Below are 15,386 nucleotides of genomic sequence, written 5' to 3'. Positions count from 1 at the left end.
GCCTTTTGGGGAGGGGAACATTTTCTCAAAATGCCAGACCCAATTTCTCTGGGCTCTTGCCTGAGGTATGGAGGGAGAAGGAGAGAGGGAAGTCCTGTCCCGGCATGCTGGATGGGGACATGCTCCTCCCTCGTTCCCTGATAGTATTTCCCTAACCTGCAGAGAACAGGCAATGAGGAGAAAAGAACAGAGAGGACATGAAGAAACAGAAGAGGAAAGCCACCGGGTTCTGGTTACAGTCCAACATCAATGCTGGATGAACCTGGGGTACACTGGAGGGCCTCTGCTAGTTCTTAGAGTTCATGCACCCATCTTCCAGAAATCTGGGGAAAGATTCTGAGCTTTAGGAATAGGCAGACACAGAGTAGATGTTCAGGAAATACTTGTGGGTGAGCGGATGAACAGAAGGATGGATGGATGAATGCATGGAAAAGTTAAAGCTAGATGAATATGAATGGGGAAATAAACAGATGGATAAGATGTGTAGATAATGGACAGTGGGTGGTTGGATGATGAATGGATAGATAAATGGGTGGGTAGATGAATGGATGAATGAAATAAGTAAAAGCTAGATGAATATGAGTAAGGAAATAGGGGAGTGGATGGATGGATGGACAGATAGTTGAAGAACTGAGTAAAATAATTTTAAAAAGAATGGAAGGAGAAAGAAAAGACAATATGTGGGAAGGAGAGAGAAAAGAGAAGGCAAGAGTAAGGAAGGAAGGAGACGGATAGGCAGTAAGTAGGTGGGTGAGTGGATTGCAAGACTGTGTCAATAAAAGTTTAGTGACAGACTCTTCCAGGCAAAAAGCACGGGTTTGCAGTGTTTGAAAATTTCTCCCATCCTAGTCAGTCCCAAGCTACCAATGTGAAGAGCACTGGAAAGAGATGCACAATGTCCGCTCTCCCAAGCCAGTGTGAGCCTGCTCCAATGCATTGCCGGAGGAATAGTGGATGATCAAAGTGGAAGACAGCTTATAAGAGGGAAGATAGAAAGATGGATGCTGGAGGAAGCCAGGGGAACAGGTTCAGGTGACTGAAGGCAAAAGGAAGATGAGGCGAATTTCTCTCTTCCAAGAGGCTTTCCCTAACCCAAGCCCAGTGACCACTGCCCCCATTCAACCTCTGTAACAACCCTCCCTGTCTGTCCCACTCAGGGGGCATTTAGCTCGGCCCTCCTGGTGTTGTTCATTACTCATTCATTCACACTACTTACTGAGCATCTTACCATGGGCCAGGGTTAGGCAAGGGACTGATCATACACACATGAAGGAGTCCCAGATCATGCCAGTGGGGAGCTCATAGTTTAGTGGGAGAAGAGATCAGTAAGCAAATCACTTAAATTCGGCATGAACAGAGAATGGGAAAAATACGTGCGAGGGCCGTGGGCCGCCCAGAGAAGGGAGAGCCCACCATGTGCTGAGAGAGGCCCGTCCCTCCAAACGGGATGAGCATGGCTCACTTTCCAAGTACATAAGTGGCCTCCCTGGCTACACAGAGACAGTGTTTGACTTGACTCAGCAGATGTTTATTCAGCTGAATTCTCAGTCAGTGCTGGTTGGCTGGTCTTTTGGTTCTCCTAGGCCAGGGTGCAGGGCCCCTCCTCCCTTGAGGGATGACTCTACCCAAATGCTGGGTAGAGGGTAGAGTCTCCTGGAGATCCCAGAATCCAAGGGCTGAAAAGAAGCAAACAATTGTCCTTTCAGGGCTAGTCCCCAAGCCCTCGTCCCACCACTCCAACATCCCTCCTGGAGCTGAGCCGAAGAAGCGGATCCCCACCCCTGGCGGACTGAGCTCTGGATGGGCACTGCACACCCTACAGGAAGGTGATCACACCTGGAGCTCCCCAGACCCTCACTCAGGACCTGACTACAGGCATCTGCTGGATTCCTGCCCCTCTCCAGCCTCAAACTCAGTTGCACAGGTTCCATAAAAGGGCATTTCCTGAAGGCCGTCAGAGGCTATGTGTCCTATGCAACTTGGCAAAAAGCCCCCAAAGGCCATCATTTGCACTGCTGTGGCAGAGGGGCCTCTTTACCTTTAAAGGCCTGGAAAGAAAGGGAGCCCGTGAAGCCCCCTGTCGCTCCTCCATCTCATCCTGTTCTCCCTCTGGTCTAGCTTGAAGTCTTCCTGCTGCAACATCTCTCCCTATACCAGGCGGTGGTGAGATGTGACTGGCTGCCAGCCCCTGCCTTATCCCTCACAAGCTTTAGAAGGTGAGAAGAGCTGGCAGGTGTGGCCTCCAGAGAAGGATTCCTATAGAGCAGAGGCAACTTCTACCTTTTGCTGCTTGGCCCTCTCAGACCAGGCATGCCTGACAGCCCCCACGGAGTCCCTTTTCCTACGCCCACCCACGGGCCAACCCCAAGCCTCCTCCCAGGCTTCTCCCATGAGGCACCTCAAAGCTGTTCTCTTCCTGGCAGCCTCCCCTGATTGAGCGGGTGGAGCCGCCTTCACTTACCTACTGTGTGGCCTGGGAACACCTGATTCTGTCACCAGTCATCTTCAGATGAAAGAGAAAACCTCTTAAAAGGAGAAAACTCTCAGGCTTCCTTGGAATCCCAGGGTTGGGAGGGAGTGGTCAACTGGTCCGTCCCCTTGCCCCTGGGCAAGGCTCTATCCAGAAAGTCTTTGATGTATCTTTTAAAGAACTATATATTCTTTAAAAGACCTGTGAGAAAAAAGATTTCACAGCTTCCGTCAGCCATTCATTTCAAGCTTTAGGACTGCTTGCTGCCGGAAGTTCTTCTTTGAGTCTAACATAAATACTCTATAAATGAAAGTGTACTGTGCAATTGGAGTTAAGGAACTGAGCCTCCAGCCCTGCAAAAGGGAAGCTACAAGGTCATTGTAAGGGGAAGAATCTGATCCAGTCTTAATGCTTAGTTCTTTTGACTTTTTTTTTTTTTTTTTTTTTTTGAGACAGGCTCCCACTCTATTGCCCTGGCTAGAGTGCCTCTCTCCTCTTCCCTCTCCCCCTTCCCCCTCCCCCCTCCCCCTCCCCCTTCCCCTTCCCCCCTATCCTGTCTCCCCATCCCCTTGATGTGATCTCCTCTCACTGCAACCTCCACCTCCCAGGTTCAAGTGATTGTCCCACCTCAGCCCCCCAGCGCCTGGGACTACAGGCCCACACTACCACGCCCAGCTAATTTTTGTATTTTTCGGTAGAGACGGGGTTGCACTATGTTGGTCAGGCTGGTCTCGAACTCCTGACCTCAAGTGATCCACTGGCCTCGGCCTCCCAAAGTGCTGGGATCACAGGCGTGAGCCTCTGTGCCTGGCCTCTTCTGACTTCTTGGTGCCCTTGTCCTCTTTTCACACCTCTAGCTGTAGACAGCCGCAAGAAGCCCATGGTGGTTCAAAACTTTATAGCAATAACAAAATTTCTGAAGTCTAATTTTCTTATGCCTGCTCTCCTAATACAACAGAATTTGTCCTGAAATTGGAAGGATTTAGATTATATATTAGGAAGAACTCTATAGATTGAGCAGTACTGTTCCTGGGATCATAAATTCCTTTCGTGGAAGCATTCAAAAACAGGACTGATTTCTACCTGCCCAGAATGTTTCAGGCACCTACCTGGGAGGGAAGGAGAAAGGAAATGAAAAGACATTTGTGGCACCTCTTCAGGGGACCAGGCATGATTCCAGCCCTAGGGTACAGAGAATAAGAAGACACCGTCCTCACCCTAAGGGCTGTTAGCTCACGGGGTTCCTGAGGATTCAAACAACAGTCCTCTTTCCCCTACTTCGAGGATGGCCCTTGGCTCCTTCCAAGGCTTTTGTCCCCCGAGAAGACACTGGATCCTAACTGTAGCTCTCAAGTGAGCAGAATCAAGACAGGGCATCCCCAGCGGAACGTGGTCGGGTCTGGATTTGGTAGTACAAACTGACCTAGCACTCTTGCATAACGGGAAGGACCCCAAGTCCTCTGACACCTTCCCAATACTGGCCTAGGACTCTGTGGAAAATGCCCATTGGATCAAGTGCCTTGGGGCCCCCATGCCTCCCCACCCATCAACACCCACAAACAATGCTGTGATGGTTATTTCCGTGTGTCAAGCTGGCTAAGCTATAGCACCCAGTCATTTAATCAAACACTAATCTGGGTGTTGCTTTGAAAGTGATGTCACCTACAGTCCGTTGACTTTGAATAAAGGAGATTATCCTCAATAATGTGGGTGTGCCTCATCTGGTCAGTGGGAAGGCCCTAAGGGTTAAAAACCGAGGTTTCTCAGAGAAGAAGAAATTCTGCCCCAAGATTATAGTATCAACTCCTGCCTGCCCTCTGGATTTGGGACTTATCAGCCCCAACAATCTCATGAGACAATTCCTAGAAACAAATCTCTTCATATAACTATGGGTCCTGTTGCCTCTGTTTCTCTACAGGATCCCGACTAAGTCCTGCTGTAGCGCAGCTCTGCCTGCTGAGAACTATGGCAGGGTTTCCCCGAGGGAGAAGAACTTCACCTGCGGCTTGAGGGACTAGCTGGCTGTAGGTGCAACCAGAGCTGGGATGGAGGAGCCCCAGGACTTTCTTGATAAGTGAATTTGGGCAAGTTACTTAATCTCTCTGAGCCAGCCTCCTTGCCTATGAAATGAGACTGATCCTAGCACTCTGGCAGGACTGTTGGGGGATTAGGGAAGGTGAGAAATTGTGAAAAATGCCTAGGTTGTGCCTGGCTCCCAAGCACTGCTCAGTCCGTTTTTGTTGAATGTTTCACTTTGAGGGAAAATAAGCAGGATTTTCTCTGCTGGAGAAGGACTGGAGACAGCCTGGTGAAGAGGAATTGCCAGGGCTTTCTTCCTGCCCCAGCAGCTGGGGTGGGCAAGGCTTCTAACTGTCTGTTCCTGGCTCTCCTCCATATCATCTCCCTGGTACCTTCCAGCCCTGAAATTTTATGATTATAGGGTTGCATCCTGAAATGCAGAGAAGGACAGTGAAAATAATTAAAGACTTGGAAAACAGGACCCGAGAGGGGAGGGTTAAAGGCGCTGGGATGAGATAGCCTGGAGAAGGGCTGTTTTAATAACACCCTTCTTTACCTAGAGAGCGTTATTTGGATGGAGGCACTGGTCAGTTTCTCTCCATCCCTCTAGAGGGCAAAGCTAGAGGGGACTGGGACCCGCCTAACTGGCAGTTAGAGGGACTGAGTTAGACAGCAGGTGCCTGCCTTGCCCAAATTACATCAACTTTTTTACAGGACTTGTGGGGAGGTTATTTGTGGTAGGAAATGAGATAGATGACCAGTGGATTTTCTCCTTGCTATTTGAATTCTAGACACTAATTTCCCCAGAATTGTGAGAAAAAAAAAAAAAAGAGGAAAGAAAGAAAAGATTGAAGAGCAAATTGAACAGGTGGGTGGGGCTAGCCTAGCAGCACTCCCGGGGCCCTGCCCCTGGGCACAGCGGAGTGTCAGCCCAGAGGCCCAGAGCTTAGAGGGGGCCAATCAGAGAGAAGCCTGTGCCCTGGGCTTGTTCCTCAGACTCCAGGTCTTCCTCCCCCACTCTTTCCATGGAGATTGATGTAAACCTGCTCCCATTCAGGAAGGCCTTAGGGAAAAGAAGATCTGTCTGTTATCCTGAGGCTGCAGTAGCACTGACTCCCAAGGAACATGCAAACTCAGCCAGTTCCCTCCCAGACCCCGAGCTTCTTTCCTTCTTCATCATCATTGTCACTATCAGAATAAAAAGGCTGGCTCCTATTCTTTGTTGGGGCATACTCTGTGCCAAGTACTTCACATAGAGTACCCCTAATTCCATAGTACACAGTATAGGTAAGGAAATAGAGGCCCAGAGAGGTAAAGCAACTTGCCCAAGACCACACAGCAAAGCCAGGCTCAGCCTTGGGCCATCTATTCATGCTATCTAAACTTCACTACCAACCAATGAGAGAACATTATCCTCATCTTACTGACGAAGAAGTTAAGACTGAGAAGTTGAGCGGGTTGCCTTCAGTCACTCAACTGTTAATCAATGAAGCCAGATCTCTCAGCTCCAAAACCCGAACATTTTCCCTCCTAAATGAGGATGGTGAGGCATACCCTACTTCCTGCTGGTTTCTCCATGGATGGAGGAAAAAAACCCTGGGAGAACCCACAGTGAGCAAGGGTCACTCCTCTGTCCATCAGAGAAATTGGACAGAATAATGATAAGAAATAGCATATTATCATTTTCATTAAGCATTAACCATGTACCAGGCACTGTGCTAGACCCTTAACATGCTTAGCTCAATCAATCCTTCCATAGGTAGGGTTGATATAGTACATAGGGTACTCCATAAGTACCCCGTTAGGGGGTACTTCCATTCTCCCATTTTAAATATGAGGCAACTGAGCCACACAGAGTTTCAGTGACTGGGTTTGGAACTCCGTGTACCCTGACTCCAGAACTCTCCCTCTAATCCCTTGAACTGTGCTGTGAATTTTCTTCCTGAGCCGAGCGTGCTAACTAGAATCTAACTACTACTGCTGCACTGTCTAAAACTTTTCTCTATGCCCTTCCTGTTCTTCCAGCCTCTACTCCTGAGGTGCCCCAGAGCCGTCTCATTCCACATGGCAGTCCCTGAGCCCACCCTGGCCTCCTGAGCTCAGAATGGGGGAAACTTTTACCCCAGGAGGAGGCTGAGGCAAGTTGGAATCTGCTCTGCTATGCCAGGCAAGCCCCGGCTCCCTGTGCATAGCCTCACCTGGGGACACACCTGAACCCAAGGCCAGGGTCCCTGTGCATAGCCTCACCTGGGGACACAGCTGAACCCAAGGCTAGGGTCCCTGTGCATAGCCTCACCTGGGGACACAGCTGAACCCAAGGCCAGGGTCCCTGTGCATAGCCTCACCTGGGGACACAGCTGAACCCAAGGCCAGGGTCCCTGTGTATAGCCTCACCTGGGGACACACCTGAACCCAAGGCCCGGCTCCCTGTGTATAGCATCACCTGGGGACACAGCTGAACCCAGGGCCAGGGTCTCTGTTTATAGCCTCACCTGGGGACACAGCTGAACCAAAGGCCTGGCTCCCTGTGTATAGCATCACCTGGGGACACAGCTGAACCCAGGGCCAGGGTCCCTGTGTATAGCCTCACCTGGGGACACAGCTGAACCCAGGGCCACAACCAGAGCTGGGGCCACAACCCAAATGTGACCCGGATGCAGACCCAGAGCAGGGCACTCCAGGGAGGCCCAGGGAGCAGGAGGAGGCAGCCCGACTCTGCAGAGATGGGAGGCATGGATGGCCTGGAAGAAGAGGACCCCACTCTGCCTAGGGCATTGCCCTGCCTGAGACCTCTAGGGAGAGAGGAATGGGAGGGAGGAAGGGGACAAAGTCAGGGAGCACTCAGGCACCAGCTCAGTGCCATCCTGCCAGAGCCATGTGCTGCTCCAGGAAGGGCTGCTGCAGACGGGGGCCCACCTCAGAGTCCTTGTCATCCAGGCAAGGAAGCTGGGTGTGGCAGCTTCCGGCAGGGGAGCTGCTGGGCTCTCCATACCTCACCTCTGGGACGGACCCTCTCCTTACACACAAAGCCGAACCAGACTGAACCATCTGCAGCTCCCAGAAAGTCCTGCCAATGAGTACCGCCCCTAGCGCTGCCCCACATGCTGTTCCAGTGCCTCTCCGCCCTCTGTGGGTCTCAGCTTAGTTGGCATTTCCTCCAAGAATCGCTGCCTGACCTCCCCACCCCAGTCCAGGCTAAGTGACCTCTCTGTGTTTCCCTGCAGCTTCCCTCAGTTCCCCAGGGCCCGCCCTGCCCACCCTACATTGGAATCATCTGTTTACACCACTTCTACCAGCAGGCCATCTCTGTGGCCACAGCGTCTAATACAGTGCACTGCAGTGCCCAATAAGTATCATCGAGTTCACAGGTGATTAAAACAGAACAAAGCCAGCACAGACTGCAGGCACCTTGTGAGTACTGCCCCAAAGCCTAAGGTTTCTGGAGGACTGCCAGGTGCTCAGCTGGTTCTTGGCAAGTACAGATCAGGGTGCAAGGGCTGTGGGATGCTGACGGCTGTGGCAGTGAGAGGCCAAGTCTGGTGGAAGGTGAAGGGTTGAGGGGGAAGGCTGCCCGGGGCAGGGCAACTCCAGCAGGGAGGCCACCAGGGTGCGGGGCTGGGAACCTGGCTCAGATTTCCTCTAATCTGACAGTTTTTCAGGGAAGCCAGGTGGAGGAGACGTGTCGGGACAACAGCAGCCTGTCCATCCTGTTACAAATGTGCTGGCACTCAGATGACAATGTGGCAAGAGCCCTGCCTGCCTCCACCCTGGGGAGACATAGGGTGGCAGAGTTGGGGGGTGGGCAAGCACCAGGAAGAAAGGGCGGGAAGCAATGCCTTGGGGTGTCTGTCCTGAGCACTCCCCACCCCACCCCCCAACCCGCCTCATGATCTCACCTGAAGCTGGGGACTGCTGTCCCTGAGCCCCAGGGCTAATCAAGCCATCCACAGACCAAAGGCAATGGAGCTGGGAGGAGAAGGAAGAAAGCCAGGTGGGAGGGAGAGAGAAATGAAACGGGAGTGGCAGGAAGGCGAGAATGCAGCAGACAGCAAGAGCCACAGTGAGTCAATGAGAGGGGGAGGCAGATCACATGGAGAAGCTGAGTCAAAACACACTTCACAGCTGCTGAGCTCCTCCCCAGCATTGTCTGTATGAACACAAAACAGCCCTGTGAAGTCTAATTATCCTTTTCTTCCCTTTTGTTTTATTTCACTTTTTATTATGGAAAACTTCAAAAACACACAATGTAAACACAGTAATATCATTTCAACCCCTATGTATCCATCATCCTGCTTCAACAATCAGCATGTCGAGTTATTCTCATTTCGCCATATTTTCACCCACTCCATTTTGATTGTTTTTTGACGTTACTATTTTTTAGGAAAATTTGCACACATTAAAATGCACAAATAGTAGCTTTACAATGTTGATAAAATGTTTATATCCAAGCAACCCACATCCCTGTTATAATATGGTACACCACCATCTCACTGGAAATTCTCTCACATTTCTTCCCAGTCAATCCCACCACTCACTTCCATCCCCAACTAATCGAACTCCTAGCTCTGGATTAGTTCTGACTGATCTACAACTTCACATAAGTGGACTCACACAATATTCACTCCTTAGTGCCTTGCTTCTTTCTGTTAGCATAACGTCTTTGGGACCCATCTGTCTTAATGCACGTATCGTGGTTTATTTCTTTGAAGTTGCCGACTAGGATTCCACTGCACAGGCACAACAGAACTTACCTAGTGATTTCCTGTTGGTGAGCATTTGCATTGTTTCCCGTGCATGACTATTGTGAATAAAGCTGCTATGAACATCAGTTTTTGTGGGCATGTTTTCATTTCCCCTGGATAAATACCTAAGAGTGGAATTGCCACATCAAGCATTAGGTGTAAGTTTAACCTTTTGAGAAACAATTTTTTTCGAAGTGGTTGCACTATTTTGCATTCCCAACAGCAAGGTATAGGCATTTCAGATGCTCTGTGATCTCAACATCCGGTTGTTGTAAGACTTTTAAATTTTAGCCATTCTGGTAGGTATGTAGTAGTATCACATTGTAGCTGTACTCTGTACTTTTTCATAACTAATGATGATTAAGCAATGTTTCATGTGGTTATTAGCATTCATATATCTTCTTTTGTGAAGTAATTGTTTAAGTCTTTTGCCTATTTTTTTGTTAGCCAGGTGTGGTGACACCCACTTGTAGTCCCAGCTACTTAGGAGGCTGAGGCAGGAGGATGGCTTGAGCCAGGGAGGCAGAGGTTGCAGTGAGCCAGGATCGCACCACTGTACTCCAGCCTAGGCAACAGAGCAAGACCCTCTCTCAAAAAAAAAAAAAAGTGTTTTGCTCATTTTTAACATGGTTGTTTGTCTTCTTATTATTGAATCACAGGAGTTCTTTGTATATTCTAGTAACAAGTCCATCAGATATATGTTTTCTGAATATCTCCTTCAAATCTCTGGTTTGTCTATTAATTTTCTTAAGGGTGTCCTTTTAGATTTATAAAGATATAATTTATATAAAATTCACCAATTTTAAGTGTGCCAATCAATGAGTGTTTGACAAATGTATACAGTCATGTAACCACCACAAGAAGCACGATATAGAAACTGCTGTCACTCCAAAAGGATACCCTGTGCTCCCTGATGGTAAATCTCCTACTCCTCGCCCCTGGAAGTCACTGATCTGCTTTCTGGCACTATAGCTTTGCCTTTCCTAGAATTTTATATGACTGGGAACTTGCAGTATGTAACCTTTTATTTCTCACTTTTTTCACTTAGCATAATGTTTTTGAGATTCACCCATGTTGCTGCTTGTATAAGTAGTTCCATTTTAATGTTGAATAGCATTTCATTGTAAATATATTCCATAATGTATTTATTAATTCACCACTTGATGGGCATTTGGTGTTTAATTCAGTTTGGGGTTGTTACAGCTAGAGCTGTTATGCAAATTTACATAAATGTCTTTGTGTGTTTATTTTCATTTCTCCTGGGTAAATATCTATAAATGCCTTTGTTGGGTCATACAATGAGAATATGTTTAACTTTTTTTTCATCTTTTTTTTTTTTTGTGCTTTAAGTTCTTGGATACCTGTGCAGAACTTATAGGTTTGTTACATAGGTATACACGTGCAATGGCGGTTTGCTGCACCCATCAACCCGTCATCTACATTAGGTATTTCTCCTAATGCTATCTCTCCTCTAGCCCCCCAACTCCCAACAGGCCCAGGTGTGTGGTGTTCCCTTCCCTGTGTCCATATGTTCTCATTGTTCAACTCCCACTTATGAGTAAGAGCAAACCCTATGTTAGTTTGCTGAGAATGATGGTTTCTAGGTTCATCCATGTCCCTGCAAAGGACATGAACTCATCCTTTTTTATGGCTGCTTAGGATTCCATGGTGTATATGTGCCACATTTTCTTTATCCAGCCTATCATTGATGGGCATTAAAAAAACTATCATTTCCCCAACTGAATTGCCTTGGCACCTTTGTGAAAAATCAATTATCTACATATATATAAATCTATTTCTGGGTTCTTTATTCTGTTCCAATAATCTAAATGTCTATTCCATAATACACTACCTAATTACTATAACTTTGTTGTAAGTCTTAAAAATCAGATAGTAAGTCCTCCAAGCTTGGTCTTTGTTTTTCATAATTTTTTGTACCTATTATAATCCATGGCATTTCCATGTGAGCTTTAGAATCAGATTATAAAATTCTTTAAAAATCTGCTGTGATTTTGACTGAGAGTACATTAAATCTGAAGATCAATTTGGGGAGAACTGACAGCTTAACAATCAAGTATTAATAATACCAATACATACCATGAACATGGTATGTTTCTCTATTTATTTAGATTGTCTGTAACTTCTGCTAGCAGTTTTGTAGCTTTTAGTGTACTATAGAAACTTTTGCTGGTTTATCCCTAAGTGTTTCATGTTTTTATACCATCATAAATGTTATTTTCCATTTAAATTCCAATTGTTAGTTTCTAGTATATAGAAATACAATTAGGCCAGGCACGGTGGCTCACGCCTGTAATCCTAGTATATTAGGAGGCCAAGGTGGTAACTCTAGCTTGACGACAGGAGTTGAGAACAGCCTGGGTAATGTAGCAAGATCCCATCTCTACAAAAGATTTAAGAATAAAATCAGTCAGGTGTGGTGGCACATGCCTGTAGTCACAGCTACTTGGGAGGCTAAGATGTGAGGATTGTTTGAGCCAGGGGCTGCAGCAGTGAATCATGACTGTGCCACTGCACTCCAGCTGAAATAACAGAGTGAGGCTCCATCTCAAAAAAAAATTTATTTTTCATGTTGAACCTGTGTCCTGCAACACTGCTAAACTCATTTATTAAGTGTAGTGCCTTAGCTTGCTTGTGGATTCCCTACGATTTTCTAGATAGAAAATTATGTTGTTTGTAAATAAACACAATTTTGAATCTTCTCATCTGTGCCTATTTTTCTTTTTCTTGAATTCTTGCACTGGTTAGGACCTCCAATACACTGTCAAATAGAGATCGTTATAACAGACTTACTTGCTTTGTTCCTAATCTGAGAGAAAAAGCATTCCATTTTTCACCACTAAGTATAATGTCAAGTGTAGGATATTTTTTAATAGATGACCTTTTCCAGATTGTGTAAGTTCCCTTCTATCCTTAATTTGCTAAGATTTTATCATGAATCTGTGTCGAATTTTGTCAAAAACTTTCTCTGAATCTATTGAAATGATCATTTTTTTAAGTCTGTTTATATGGTACATCCATTTTCAATTGCTGCCATAACAAACTTAGTGGCTTACAACAACATGAATTTATTATCTTATAGTTCTGGAGATCGGAAGCCCAAAATGGGCTAAAATCAAGGTGTTGGCAGGGCTGCAGCTTTTCTGAAGGCTCTTGGCCTTTTCCAGCTTGTGGAGGCTGCACATGTTCCCTAGCTCATGGCTTTTTTCCATCTTCAAAGGCAGCATTTGTATCCCTCCAATCTCTGCTTCTGTCGTTACACATCTTTTGGTCTGACTCTGACTCTCCTGCCTCCTTCTTTCAGGTATGAGGGCCCTTGTGATTACACTGGGCCCACCCTGATAATCCAGAATAATCTCCCATCTCAAAATCCTTAACCTAATCATATCTGCAAAATATCTTTTGCTATGTAAACTAGCATATTCACAGGTTATGTGGATTAGGACATAGATATTATAATTACAGTATATGATAAATTATAGATTGACTTTTTTTTAATTGTGCTTAAAAACACATAATATTTACCCTTTATCATTCTTAAGTATACAGTTTGGTAGTGTTCACTACACTCACATTGCTGTGTAACAGATCTTCAGAAGTTCTTCATCCTGCAAAACTGAAACTCTGTACCTATCAAACAACAACTCCCCATTCCTCCTTCCCAACTCGACAAAACCGCGATTCTACTTTGTGTTTTCATGATTTGACTATTTTAAATAGCTCATATAAGTGGAATCATACACGATGTGTCCTATTACAATGCTTATTTTACTCAGCACAATGTCTCCAAGGTTCATTCAAGTTGTGTATAAATTGACTTTTGAAACTAAAAGTAGATCTACCATTGAATCCAGCAACCCTGCTACTAGGTCTCTACACAAAGAAAGTCTTTATACAAAACACACACACACGCACTCACATTTATAGCACCACAGTTTGCAATTGCAAAGATACGGAACCAACTAAGTGCCCACAGACCAATGACGGGATAAAGAAAATGTGATATGCATACACTGTGAAATACTGCTCAGCCATAAGGAGGAAAGAAAGAACGCCTTTTGCAGCAATGTGTATGGAACTGGAGGCCATTATTCGGAGAGAAATAACTCAAGAATGGAAAACCAAATACTGTATCTACTCACTTGTGAGAGCTAAGCAATGAGGATGCAAAGGCACGCATAGCGATACAATGAACTTTGGGGACTTGTGGGTGGGGAGGTTGGGAGCGGGGTGAGGGATAAAAGACTTTTGTATTGGGTAAAGTTACACTGCTTGGGTGATGTGTGCACTAAAATCTCAGAATTCACCACTGTAGAATTCATCCATGTAACCAAAAACCCCTTGTACACCAAAAGCTATCTAAAATAAATAAATAAATAATAATTTAAAACTTTAAAAAACTGACTTTTGAATGTTAAGCGAACCTTGAATTCCTAGGATGAATGCCATTGGTCATAATATATTATTCTTTTTATATATTGCTGATTTTTTTCTGCTAAAATTCTATTTAGAAATGTTTCCTCCTCTTCTCCTCTCCTTTCTGCCACAGTTTGTAGAATTGGTATATTTTTTCCTTAAATGTTTAGCATCCCAGAAGTGGCTCATACTGGCTCATGACAATGTACTTTCAAATTCTCAGAAATTTTGTAAGCCAGTTGTTAAATACAGCCAGTGTTAAAAATTAAATAAATTATGTTAAAAACAAAAGTAATGTGTATAGAATGAATACTCATCATAGCTTAAATATTTTTGCTACATTTTATTACTATCAGTGCTATTAGGCTATTTATGACTATTTCATCTATATGGCATTCTATTGCACATCTCTTTTTATCTCCATCATGAGTGACATCACACTGGCAGCATGAAACTGACCATAGTGGGAATATTTACACTGTGGAAACTGACAAATGCTACAAAACAGGTTGTTGGTTTTTCTAGAGACGCAGGTGTAAAGCATTTACCAATATACCTCTGGGTAGAATGCACTAGTAAAACCACTTGATCCTGGAGTTTTCTTTATGGAAAAAGTTTCAGTGTTTTAAAACTATGATTGTAATTTCTTTAACAGATCTAAGATATTCGAATTATTTCTTATTGAATGACCTTTGTCTTTGTAGTTTGTGTTTCAAGAATTGTGTTCATTTTATCATCTAAGTCACTGAATTTATTGGTATATAGTTGTTCATAATATCTCCTTAGGTTTCTGTCAACATTTGTAGGATCTGTAGTGGCATCCTCTCTTTCATTCCTAATATTGGTAATTTGCATCTTCTCTCTTTTGTTCTTGATCAGTCAGGTTAGAGTTTCATCAATTGTGTTGATCTTTTCTGTGGTGTAAGGACTAAAATTAAGGTTCAATATTATGTGCTACTTTGATAGCTGGTAAAAACAGGAGGGCCTCATCTAGCCTAGCCCCAAGTTCCTCATCCCACTCTGCTCCTGTCCCTTAGCCAAATCCTCTTAATAAAGAGAACCAGGTGCAGTTAAACAAGCCAATCACAGCCTCCTGCAGGAACCATGAGACACCCCGTTCTCTTAGTGCTTGTCCTCTGCTCACAAGTACAGCCCCCATGTGATTGTTCATCTCTGTTCCAAGTGCAACACCACTGCCTGAGATGTGGTATCCTCCTCCCACTGCTGTGAGTATATGTAGCTAACAAACTTGTCAGTCTCATCTGGTGTCAAGCGTTGTATATTCCATCCTCCCCGTAACGCTAGGGTGGGAATTTCTCTCTCACCTTCTTGGTTAATAGAAAGCAATTAAAATACTTTCCAAACAATGCTTTGAGGTTTCTTGGATTTTTATTTTGCTCTCTTTTTTTAATATTTCATTGATTTCTGCTTTCATCTTTTTATTTCCTTCACGGGGTTAAATTGTATTTAATTTTCTCTTTCTTGTCTGCTTTCTTTTGGCAGTATCTCAGATGATTGATTTTAGAACATGTTTTTCTAATAAAAGCATGTAATACTATATGTTTCTATCTAAGCATTGATTTAGCTACATCCAAGTATTTTTTTATTTCAGATACTTTCATTTTTAGAAGTTCCATTTGAGTCTTTTTAGCACTCATTTCTTTCTCATTAAGTTCATGTATTCCTCTACCTTCTCTAACCTATGAATCATATTTATAATA

The 15,386-nt window shown here is 44.9% G+C and overlaps 1 protein-coding gene across 1 annotated transcript in view; it reads right to left on the bottom strand.

The window, feature by feature from the left end:
• Nucleotides 1–2,477, bottom strand: part of TRIM29 (tripartite motif containing 29) — a 39,499-nt gene extending 37,022 nt beyond the window's left edge. The window contains exon 1 of the transcript XR_004270865.1: nucleotides 2,462–2,477. The gene's annotated coding sequence lies outside the window, so the exon portion shown is untranslated. The remainder of the gene's footprint in view (nucleotides 1–2,461) is intronic.
• Between the last annotated feature and the right edge of the window lie 12,909 nt (nucleotides 2,478–15,386).

The sequence above is a fragment of the Sapajus apella genome, unplaced genomic scaffold (genome assembly GCF_009761245.1).
Source record: "Sapajus apella isolate SASKATOON/1434 unplaced genomic scaffold, GSC_monkey_1.0 scaffold16, whole genome shotgun sequence".
In the NCBI taxonomy this organism is placed as follows: domain Eukaryota; kingdom Metazoa; phylum Chordata; class Mammalia; order Primates; family Cebidae; genus Sapajus; species Sapajus apella.
Note: the sequence above shows the minus strand (reverse complement) of the source record. Positions and strands in the feature narration are given on the sequence as shown.